Below are 12,007 nucleotides of genomic sequence, written 5' to 3' on the forward strand. Positions count from 1 at the left end.
TTTCACAATATAATTAGAACAGCAATTAGATATTTTGCATGGCTTCCAGACGTTTCCTTATTCAACTCCCAGAAGTATTCGCACTTGAAATCTTCTTAACAATAAACACCACATTTCTGAAATTAAACTTTAATGAAATACCCATATTGATAAGAAATAGAAATTGTCGAATAATAGCATTCCTGACAAACTGACAAACTCACCATTCTTAGATTACAAAGAGATGCAAAATGTAATCCAGTAATTCTTTAGAATTCTTCAGTAACTGCTGAAATAAGCAAGTAGTACGCACAGAATCATAGAATACAAAAATGAAATAACTTTAAAAAACCGAGTGAAGAAGAATAACTATTTTAATTGAATCAACCTCGCTGAAGACAATAACCAACTCGTTAGGTCTTTACTTAGTTCATACTGATACTCATTAATTCTCTCCTCATTATATATTTGATTTTTTTTTTATTTCAGAGTCGCTTAACCATATCTGAATACAGCAGATCCTGTGCCTCCACTGGGAGAGTTATCGTTGCTGCTGCTAGCGCCACTACCGCCATGGTTATCAAAAGGAAGGTAACCCATAGGTCTCCAAAATGCTTTCCTCTTAATGGTAGTATAATCTGAATTGTCTGCTTCCTTGTTACCGGCAATGTCTACGTTGGATAGCTTTCCGAGAATGTATGCTTGAAGTAATGCTCGACTGTCAGAATCACTGAGGCCGGTTTGTCGTAACGAACGCAGAGTAATAACATGGTCATTCCGCTTCGGCAATGAATGTACGCTTGAAGCAAACACGGCGACGAGACAGAGCACATGAATTATATTTATTCCCATCCTGAAAAATAATAGAAAAGAAATAAAAAGTATGAATAAAAAAACTATAACTAAAATAAATTAAATAGTATTGGTTTCAAATTTTGGCACAAGGTCAGCAATTTGAGGGGAAGGAGAAAGTCGATAACATCGACCCCAGTGCTCAACTGATACTTATTTTATCGATCCCGAAAGGATGAAAGGCAAAGTCGACCGCGACGGATATTGAACTCAGAACGTAAAGACGGACAAAATACCGCTTAGCATTTTGACTGTCATTCAAACGATTCTGCCAGCATGCCGCCTCAAAGTTTTCAACAATATTAGAATTCTTTTTTAAATATGATAATGATAATCAGAATTCGACGAGTCAATTAGTATTGTTAGAACGAGTAATTTTCGTAAGAATATATATATATATATATATATATATATATATATATATATATATATATATATATATATATATATATACATCAGCCGGTTAACATTCCAGTAAGTCTATTCAAATGCATTGGATGAATACACACACATGTATGAGTGGTACAGATAAGCGAGTGGAAATAAATTGGTAACTGCATAAACAAGGATGTGAATACATATATGCATATAGAAACAAGTGAGCAAATTGGCAAAAAACTACAAGTGTATATATATATATATATGTGTATATATATATATATATATATATATATATATATATATATATATATATATATGTACATATAGACACAAACACACACACATATGTATACAAGGCACAAATACAATCGTCACGATGGCCGTCATTCGCAGCTGGTTTCGGTTCGGTTCCATTGTGAGCATCGGATAGACCAATGCCTTGTGAGTGAAGTTGAACAGAAACTGTGTGAAAGCCCGTCGATATGTGTATGTGTGTGTGTGTGTGCGTGCGCGTGCGCGTGCGTGTATGTGCAAACGCACGCGTGCATGTGTGTTTTGTGTCTATGTTTGAACTCCTCCATCTCTTGTTGGTTTGTTTACGTCCCTGTAATCTGGTGATTCGGCAAAAAAGACCGAAAGAATAAAATTTAAAGTGCTGCGATACCCCATCATTGCCCCGCAGTCAATTGACTGAAACAAGTAAAAGATGAAAGATAGCAGAACTGTTTATATCCACAGTCTATAAAGGCTTTCTTACAAAGAAAGAAAGTTCGGTTGGAGGTAATGTAGTTACTTTTGAAGCACTGGAATAAATGATAGTGGGAGTTTGATTAGCAGGGAAGCAAAAAAAACCCAAAAAAAAAGAGTGCTGATGATAAAAAAGAAATGGTTTTGAATGAAGGCTCATCCTTGATTTTTTTGTAAGAATAACTCTATGCAAAAGTCAGAAAGCAGAAAGTATAATGTTGCAATGAGTTTTAAGTGAGGTTGAAAAAGGTTCCAATAACTTCAAAACACCTCTGCTAGGAGATCAGAAGAAACAAAATAAAGACACCATTCTCTCCAGGTTGAGAGAAAATCCGAAACGTAATGATAGGGAACAAGTGTTGCTATTCTGAATTGTTGTTATTGATTTTGAATTCCAATAACCAATGGAATTAAACTAATCCCTATGTAAGATGTGTACCATTTAAACATAATCTTTTTATTCACCATCAGATATTTCCGTATTGTTTGTATTTGCATAAATCCAAACGGATATGCATATGAAATAGTAAACACAAGATTGCTGTTTAATGTTGCATCGAGGAGTCCTTAAAATATTTATATAAGCATTTAAGTGTTCTAACTTTAAAACAAGCATTTAATCTAAACATAGCTTTAATGCTAACCCTACTGTTAGAGTTGAGGCTAGGGTTAGGGTTAGGTCTAACATTAACGTCTATGTAAATCTAGCATTAATTCATAAACTAGTATAAACAAATAAAAACAGCACACACGGTGTACATAGTGCATTATAGTTTGAATTGCTCCTTGCATTTCCCTTAAGTGACCGGCTGTTCACCATATCGTCGTAATGGCCATATTTACATATTGACATAAGGGATATTGAACCGACTTTTTATCTAAGCGAATAAGGTTTGATATTGAAAGAGAAAAATATAAAAAACTCAGCCCACCAGTTTCGCTAAGTGCTTTTTTTCTTCACTCAATAATTTCCTTATATCACTACTAGAAACTCAGAAAGCATAAAATAAGGCCATCATATCTTTTATTAACAAACCGCAATAAAATCTTTATTCATATCAATTAAGTTACCCATTAAACTACCTTGTATTTGATAACTTTAGTTTCACATGATCTGACTTTACCCTCCGCAAGCAAATATTACACGTGTATAGTGATAATTGATCGCACAGTTTGAATTGACCTTGCAAACACCGCCTTTAGAACATATATTTTCATCCGATCATGACAATACAAAGCATCACTATGATTTCTTTCGATTGGTTACATGTTTATTTTCTCTCCCAACTGCAAATCAATCAATCTTTGAGTAAAAAAATAAAAACATATCTCTGCAGATACACATTTACATACACAGCACACATGATCGTGTATACATACACAGCACACTAGCGCGTGTATGTATATATCTTTATATATAAAAGTGAAGTTGTGTGAGTATCTGTCTCCTACGATTTAGATTCCTAACTACTCCCACATTTTGCGGTGCAGTTTAACCAAAACCGGGTATCTTATAGTCGTGATTCATATCGAGCGCTTCTGGGTATTAGCATGAGTCTACGATTTAAAAAAAAATTTACCAGCATTTTTTACCATTTTAATGCATTTTTTCGCTATTATATAAGGGAAGTAACTCTCTAAAAATGTCTACGATGAGTCAACGATTTAAAAAAAAATTTACCATCATTTTTTTTCCATTTTTAATGCATTTTTTTGCTATTCTTTGGCAATAACTCTCTAAAAATGCTTATATAGTTATTCCCATTACAAACCCGAGCATCGCCGGGCGATACTGCTAGTTTCATATATATGACAAATGATATAATTATAAACGGGCTAAACTTAATCGGTTTTCGAACCTTATTGGGTTCTCATCAGAAGCGTCCACATCATCCTGACACTCTCCAGAGAAACAAGCAGCCATACTATTTATATACTCAACAAATGCAGCAGTTACTCTATGAAGGAGACCCTAATTTGCATACCGAAAGTTTAATACTCTATAAATACCAGCGGTCTGTCAACGGGGATTTTAGTCCACATAGTATCAAGATATGACATTGCATATATGCAACATGGTATATTTCAAATATATATATATATATATATATATATATATACATATATAAATATATCATGTATATACATCATATATATATATCATATATATACATTTCATATGTATATATAATATATATATATATATAATATATATATATATATATATTATATATATATATATATTTACACGACGGGCTTCTTTCAGTTTCCGTCTTCCAAATCCACTGACAAGGCTCCTGTTGGCCTGAGGCTATAGTAAAAAATACTTGCCCAAGGTGTTATGCAGTGAGACTGAGCCCAGAACCATGTGGTTGATAAGCAAGCTATTTACCACACAGCCATATACATATGTATATATTTCATATTTATATGTATACATTTCATATATATATATATATATATATATATATCTATGTGTGTGTGTGTGTGTGTGTGTGTGTGTGTGAGTGTGGATGTATGTATGTATATATCGTATATATCTATATAGCAATATTGACAATAACCCTTGGGGATGGAATTTACAAACATTTAATGCATCGCTACGAGCAGTTCCCCAAATCACGTTTCTTAAGATCACATTCCGTATTACCACACACACCTCCATCCTCATATAACTACCATTCGTTTCTCTGTTTACATTACCTTCCCCTTCTCCCCACCAAATAGACACAGAAATACCCACACAACACAATCGACCTTCTCTGTGGTCAAATTGGATAAACGACCCTCTGTTAAACATCCATTGATGTTATATCACCTGAAGAAATTGATCTAGGAAGATGATCTATCCAAAACCCCCGGATACTACGGACTACACTTTAATCATCCCATATAAAGGAGATAGACAGACAGACAAATAGAGAGGGTAGTGAACAAAAATATATACATTTTTCGTGTGTATGGGTGTATACACATGTATGTATGGAGGGATGTTTGTAAAGCCAGGAAGAAAAACGGCGCGATCACGCTCAAGCTTCGATCATATGACGACAATAGTACCAACTATAAGGACGAATGCGCAGAAGGCAGTATGGTAATAATAAAGATACGTTATGGTGAAAGTGCGGATAATTTTTGACTTCGCCTTATATGTGTGTGAGTGCGTTGGTGCAAACAGGAAACATAGGTGCCTGTGTGTTGGCACAAACAGGAAATACAGAACTCAAAATATGAGTATTTGTTTATTTTTCTTAATATTTAGCAGAAGTAACAGTAATTCAAGATCCGAGAGTTTCGTGCGTTAGCACCTTTTAAACCCCCTCTCTCTCTCTCTCTCTCTCTGTATATATATATATATATATAAAATATTATTAGAGACAAAACCACTATTTTGCAAAACAAACAAGGAAAGACTTAATCAATACATAAAATTTTAATAAATTGACTATTTATTAAAATTTTATGTATTGATTAAGTCTTTCCTTGTTTGTTTTGCAAAATAGTGGTTTTGTCTCTAATAATATTTTTAATATTTTACTATAAAATCGATTTAATCCTAAATCTGATTTTTTTCCCTGTAAATTTGGATTTATTCCCTAATATTTATTATTTATATATATATATATATATATATATATATATATATATTTATATTATATATATATATATGTGTTTGTGTGTGTGTGTGTACATACATACATACATACATACATACATACATACATAATACATACATACAAATATATATATATATCACTGTGATCACTGTGACCGACCAGGCTATCAGATGTTGTTACACATCGCTGGTCACAAAACGCTTCGCATTGTTTTAGCCTCCAAATGAAGCCACCCCGCTGGCTAGCGAGCAGGCCAACAGAAGAAAGAGTGAGAGAAAGTTGTGGCGAAAGAGTACAGCAGGGTTCGCCACCACCCTCTGCCGGAGATTCGTGGAGAGTTTGGTGTTTTCGCTCAATAAACACTTAAAACGCCCGGTCTAGGAATCGAAACCGCGAGTCCGCTGCCCTAACCACTGGGCCATTGCGCCATATATATATGTATATATATATATATATATATTCATAAATTGAAATATGCTATCATTATCTATAAAAATAATTCTAAAGTGACCAGCAAACATAATTCAAATTAGCAAAATATATAATAGAAAGTCAGAGTACAATATGTACCCATTTGCTTGAAAGAGGAGTTAAAACCCTCAGCCGATCAACTTGTAGCTTGCTTAGTGTCCTTTCGCTCTGGTCATATTTGCTCTAAATCTGCTAAATGCGAACTCATTTTATTCTATATGTTTGTAATTTGTATTGAGTGTAAATTGAAACAATTGTAGGCAATATTACTTAATAAATTAATTAATACCCATATTTTTAAGCCTGGTACTTATTCTATTGGGCTCTTTCGCCGAGCTGCGAGGTTAATGGGACATAAACACCCCGACACCGGTTATCGAGCAGCAGTGCAGAACAAAGACACCCCTCCACATACACACACGCATATATATATATATTTATAACAAAGTGAAGTTGTAAGGCACCGCACGAGTGGAACTATATATGAAAGAAGGTTTGCAAATGCAATTTTAAAAGATGTTTATTCACTTGACCGGTTGTCACAAAATATTTTGTGACAAACAGTACCTAGCACAACAAAGCTTTTACATGTTACTTTTGACAATCTTTTTCTAAAAGAGTGAAACCGGTCAAGTGAATAAACATCTTTAAAATTGCATTTGCAAACATTCTTTCATATATATATATATATATATAATATAATATATATAAAAGACAATAAATTCAAGTTAATTTAAAAAATTTACTTGAATATGGTACCTAACTTAGATGCACCAAAAAAAACTATACTGATTTAACAATACAGTAATGTGGGGTGATTATAAGCGAGAAAGAAGCAACAAGAATGGATAGGTTTTTAGTACGATCGTTTCATACAAGGACAGGTTTATTAAAGTTGCAAAGATTACAGCATAACGAGTCCCGTACTCATCAGCTAAAATACATGTAAGTCTCTAGACATCCTAGTGTTTGAGAGGCTATACTCATGAAGTAATGTAGATAATTAAACAGATTTCTAAAGTTCATTAAAGTTCCTTAAAGATGATGTATAGTCTTATCACAGAATTTTAAAAAAGTTTTGATAGCATCACAGAGAAGGTGACCTAATCCATATGAATTTCCATAGATATGATGAGGGATTATATACTCACAGAAGACAAATTTATCCATTGTTATTAGCATTACAGAGAGGGTGAATTAATCCTTTGTATATATGCACAGAATCCAATGGTGTAGATGTAAATTTCCAGAGAAATGGAGATGAATTTCATATTCACAGGCGATAAATTTCACAATGGTTGAACACAATGAGGTAGGTACCAATCCTTGTTATATGATTAGGTGTTTGCCATATTAATCACTACTGCTATTCACAAGAGGCTGTAGCTATTTAACTCTTAAAGGTTGAAGGGCTTACTAGATCGGCCAAGAATAGAGAAGGGATAGAAGAAAAGAGAGAAAATAATGGAGGAGGGAGCAAAAAAGGGGGGGAAAGGGGGACTAAAAGAGAAGAGAAAAGGAAACAGAGAATAAGAAGAAGAAAAGAAGAAAGAGAAAAGAGAAAGAAATAGGGAAAGAAGGGAAAAAAAGAGAAAAAGAAAAAAGAGGGTTCTAGTTATACAGAAGAGCTAGTAGACTGTAAGTCTGGTTTTAATCAACAGGCATCTAGGAACTGAGGGGGAATATTATTCTTTGACCAGTAAACCGTTAATTATTGCTGTTGAAATCAGCTATGAGTTTAAAGAGAATCTAAAGAATAACACAGTCAGGGTTAAGGGTCAGATGCTAAAATCACACCAGAAAATACATTAGAAAATCTACGTATAATCTTATCAAAAAGTCATTAAAAATTTACTTATTTAATTATTCATTTTATTGTCTTAAGGAGTTGTCGTTATTATTCATACATTGACCGACTACAGGTCAAATCTTATAAGATCATTTACAAGGTGTTAGGGGATTGTCTATCCTAATGAAGATAATATTATCACCGAGGGAATAGCCTTATTTATTTAATTATGAAATAGAATTATGGGGCTACAGTAACTAATTATAATTTATTAGAGTTATGCTATTTAAATTAGATTAAGTTAGGAATTAAAATTAAATATTACAATTAAGATTTAAAATTAAGAATTTAAAAATTGCGAGTTTGAAATTAAATAAAGCCTCAATTAAGTAGCGAATAAGTACTATTCATTTCCCTGTTCTCAAAAAAATGATGTAGATATAAGGAAAAAGATAAAGATAACTGTAATGTGAGAACTCTTAGTTATCTACTTTAAGCAGTGCTATACTAGTAGAAATCAAGTTATATCTATCTATCTAGTTATGAATATTCCAATCATTTAAAATATTTTAAAGTCTTCAATTAGCGTGGACACAAACTTGACCTAGTTCGATATGGTTATTCAATAAGTTTCTATGTTTACTATGCTTTAGATTTCGTACGTCTCCATGGAGCATAGTTGACAACCAACCCTACTATTTTTATACGGAATTGCTCTCCTAACTATTTCCCAATTAAGGGTATAATTTTTGTTATTATTTTTGAGTTCCCAGATTTTGTTTGAAAGTGTGGTGGTACCAGCTTTATGACGTAATTTAAAAGTCGAGATGTGATTTCTAACTCTGGCTAAAAAATTAATTGTACAGCCAATGTAAAAATTTGTTATTCTCCGTGGATATGGTACATTTATAGATTACATTATTTTCCCTACATAGACCAGGTGCCGGGCATTTTGATTTTATTCTACACTTACACACAGGAGGAACAACTTCAGGCCTTGGATTATTCCTGGGTAGATGTTTAAGGTTCCTATTATTTTGATTATCATTTCTATAGTTGGTACTGATATCTAAAGTATTGTTATTATTTATTGATCCTTCCGTTTCATCATTTAGGTGTAAAGTCCTACCAAGATTTCTTATATTATTCGTAATGTTATTATTATTGTTAGTCTTTTTATCCAACTGTATATTATTGTTATAGATATCACTGATATTTCATTCTCCTTATTTCTCCATTAGCCTTATTTCTATTATTTCTATTATTAACAATATTACTTCTATTAATATCGGCATTGTATTATTACTATTAATGTTAATTATTAGTCATTCTGTGGTTACTAATTTCACCTATGTTTTGATAGTTCCTATTGCTGTTTTTATTGTTGGTAGTATTATTTGTTATTGCTATTGGTATTCATTCTGATATTATTATTTTTATTTCTATCTTTCCTGGCTAGTTTAATGTTGTATATTATTATTTTAGCTATTAAAGTGGACATATTTGGGAGGGTTGAATAAGAAATCCTAACTGTTTTCCTAGAAAAATTCTATGATATCTATGAGAGATAGGGAAATTTTTTTCCAGAATTACTTTGAATTTGTTCTGTATATCCGATTGTATCGCACAGTTGAAAGGAATTCAGCCATAATATATCTTTTTTATAAAATTTAGGGTTCGTAGAATTACTACTATTCATCTCACCGGAGTTATTGTATTTATTACCATTATTTTTATTTTTATTTTGTGTGCATCTTAGGTTTATCTACTTCAATCTTATCCGAGTTACCTATGTTCTGGTCAATGCTTCTATTGAATTGTTGGGCCTGTACTCTAGATTAGTATTTACCGTTAATTTAATTCTACTTTTATTTCGGGTTTGGTCTTTTTTGCTGCTTACTTGATTACTGATAACTTCATTATTAGGAATACGTGAGTTCTCCCTATCAACGAATGTAATCTTTTGGTTGTATCCAGCCTTAGTTAACGCCGCATTATAATGCTCAGAATGGGAGTTTAAATATATCCTTATTGGATGATAATTTTGAAATTCTTAATGAAATATTTCTTACTAAAGATTCTATTATATTTGGGGGGATGATTTGATAATTTATTTACGTAATTCGTGATTTCGCCTTCCTTTCTAAATGGGTAATGTAGCTTGGAGTTAAGGTCTAGGGTAATTCTAGGAAATTAGCTATTTTAGTGCCCGGTTCATACGTTATACTGAGGTTGAAATCCTTAAAGAACTTATTAATTTTCTTTCTAATCCTTTCTATAACAGATTTATTATTACTAGGGATAACAAACAGAGCATCATCATCTCTATATAGACCCCCCTGTTTTCTGGGATATCCTTGCTTATGCATTTTAATAGATATGCGCCTACTAGGTTGGTTACCTCAGCCGAATCACTGGAACCCATTGGTATATCAAAAAAATTTGGTGTATCTGCTCTAGTCCATAATTTATCTTCAAATTCAATAAATGTCTTCCTAGCTAGTAGCACAATACTGATTTCTTCTCTAGTTATGAGGGAGCGATTCATGGCAAATATTAGTGATTTTAATGACTTTTTGATAAGATTATACGTAGATTTTCCTAATGTATTTTCTGGTGATTTTAGCATCTGACCCCTTAACCCCTGACTGTGTTATCTCTTTAGATTCTCTTTAAACTCATAGCTGATTTCAACAGCAATAAATTAACGGTTTACTGGTCAAAGAATAATATTCCCCCTCCAGTTCCTAGATGCCTGTTGATTAAAACCAGACTTACAGTCTACTAGCTCTTCTGTATAACTAGAACCCTCTTTTTTTCTTTTTCTCTTTTTTTCTTCCTTTCCCTATTTCTTTCTCTTTTCTCTTTCTCTCTTTTCTCTTTTTCTCTTTCTTTTCTCTTCTTTTCTTCTTCTTATTCTCTTTTCCTTTTCTCTTCTCTTTTAGTCCCCCTTTCCCCCCTTTTTTGCTCCCTCCTCCATTATTTTCTCTCTTTTCTTCTATTCCCTTCTCTATTCTTGGCCGATCTAGTAAGCCCTTCAACCTTAAGAGTTAAATAGCTACAGCCTCTTGTGAATAGCAGTAGTGTGATTAATATGGCAAACACCTAATCATATAACAAGGATTGGTACCTACCTCATTGTTTTCAACCATTGTGAAATTTATCGCCTGTGAATATGAATTCATCTCCATTTCTCTGGAAATTTACATCTACACCATTGGATTCTGTGCATATATACAAAGGATTAATTCACCCTCTCTGTAATGCTAATAACAATGGATAAATTTGTCTTCTGTGAGTATATAATCCCCTCATCATATCTATGGAAATTCATATGGATTAGGTCACCTTCTCTGTGATGCTATCAAAACTTTTTTAAAATTCTGTGATAAGACTATACATCATCTTTAATGAACTTTAATGAACTTTAGAAATCTGTTTAATTATCTACATTACTTCATGAGTATAGCCTCAAACACTAGGATGTCTAGAGAACTTACATGTATTTTAGCTGATGAGTACGGGACTCGTTTATATGCTGTAATCTTTGCAACTTTTAATAAAACCTGTCCTTGTATGAAACGATCGTACTAAAAACCTATCCATTCTTGTTGCTTCTTTCTCGCTTATATATATATATATATATATATATATATATATACATATACATACATACATACATACATACATACATACATACATACATACATACATACGTACATACATATTGTTGGCATCCTTTTTGTCTAGCGAGACAATTGAGTTGCGCATAAAATAATCTAGTCCAGCTTTTACATTTCATGTCCTAATACATCTGCTGTGGCTGTGTAGTCCTATCCTGGACAAACACTCCCCCTGGCAGGTGCCGCAAGTATAGCGAAGACTTTGCCTGGCTGGTTGTAATGTCATAGTTTCTTATATATATATAGGACGAGCTTTTTTCAGTTTACGCTTACTAGATCTACTTATATGTCTTTGGTCGGCCAGAGACTGTATTGGAAGACACTTGCGCAAGATGCCACACAGTGACATTCTCCCGGAACTATGTGGTTAGGAAGCAAAAGGCGTGTGTGCATATCTATCTATCTATCTATCTATCTATCTATCTATCTATCTATCTATCTATCTATCTATCTATCTATCTATCTATCTATCTATCTATCTAACGATA

General features: G+C 32.9%; 1 long non-coding RNA gene across 1 annotated transcript in view; it reads right to left on the bottom strand.

Annotated features, from left to right (window-relative positions):
* Positions 1 to 335: 335 nt before the first annotated feature.
* LOC115232466 overlaps positions 336 to 12,007 on the bottom strand; it is a 44,325-nt gene continuing 32,653 nt past the window's right edge. The window contains exon 3 of the long non-coding RNA XR_003883635.2: positions 336 to 832. This is a non-coding gene — a long non-coding RNA (uncharacterized LOC115232466). The remainder of the gene's footprint in view (positions 833 to 12,007) is intronic.

This window comes from Octopus sinensis, linkage group LG2, assembly GCF_006345805.1.
Source record: "Octopus sinensis linkage group LG2, ASM634580v1, whole genome shotgun sequence".
Classification (NCBI taxonomy): domain Eukaryota; kingdom Metazoa; phylum Mollusca; class Cephalopoda; order Octopoda; family Octopodidae; genus Octopus; species Octopus sinensis.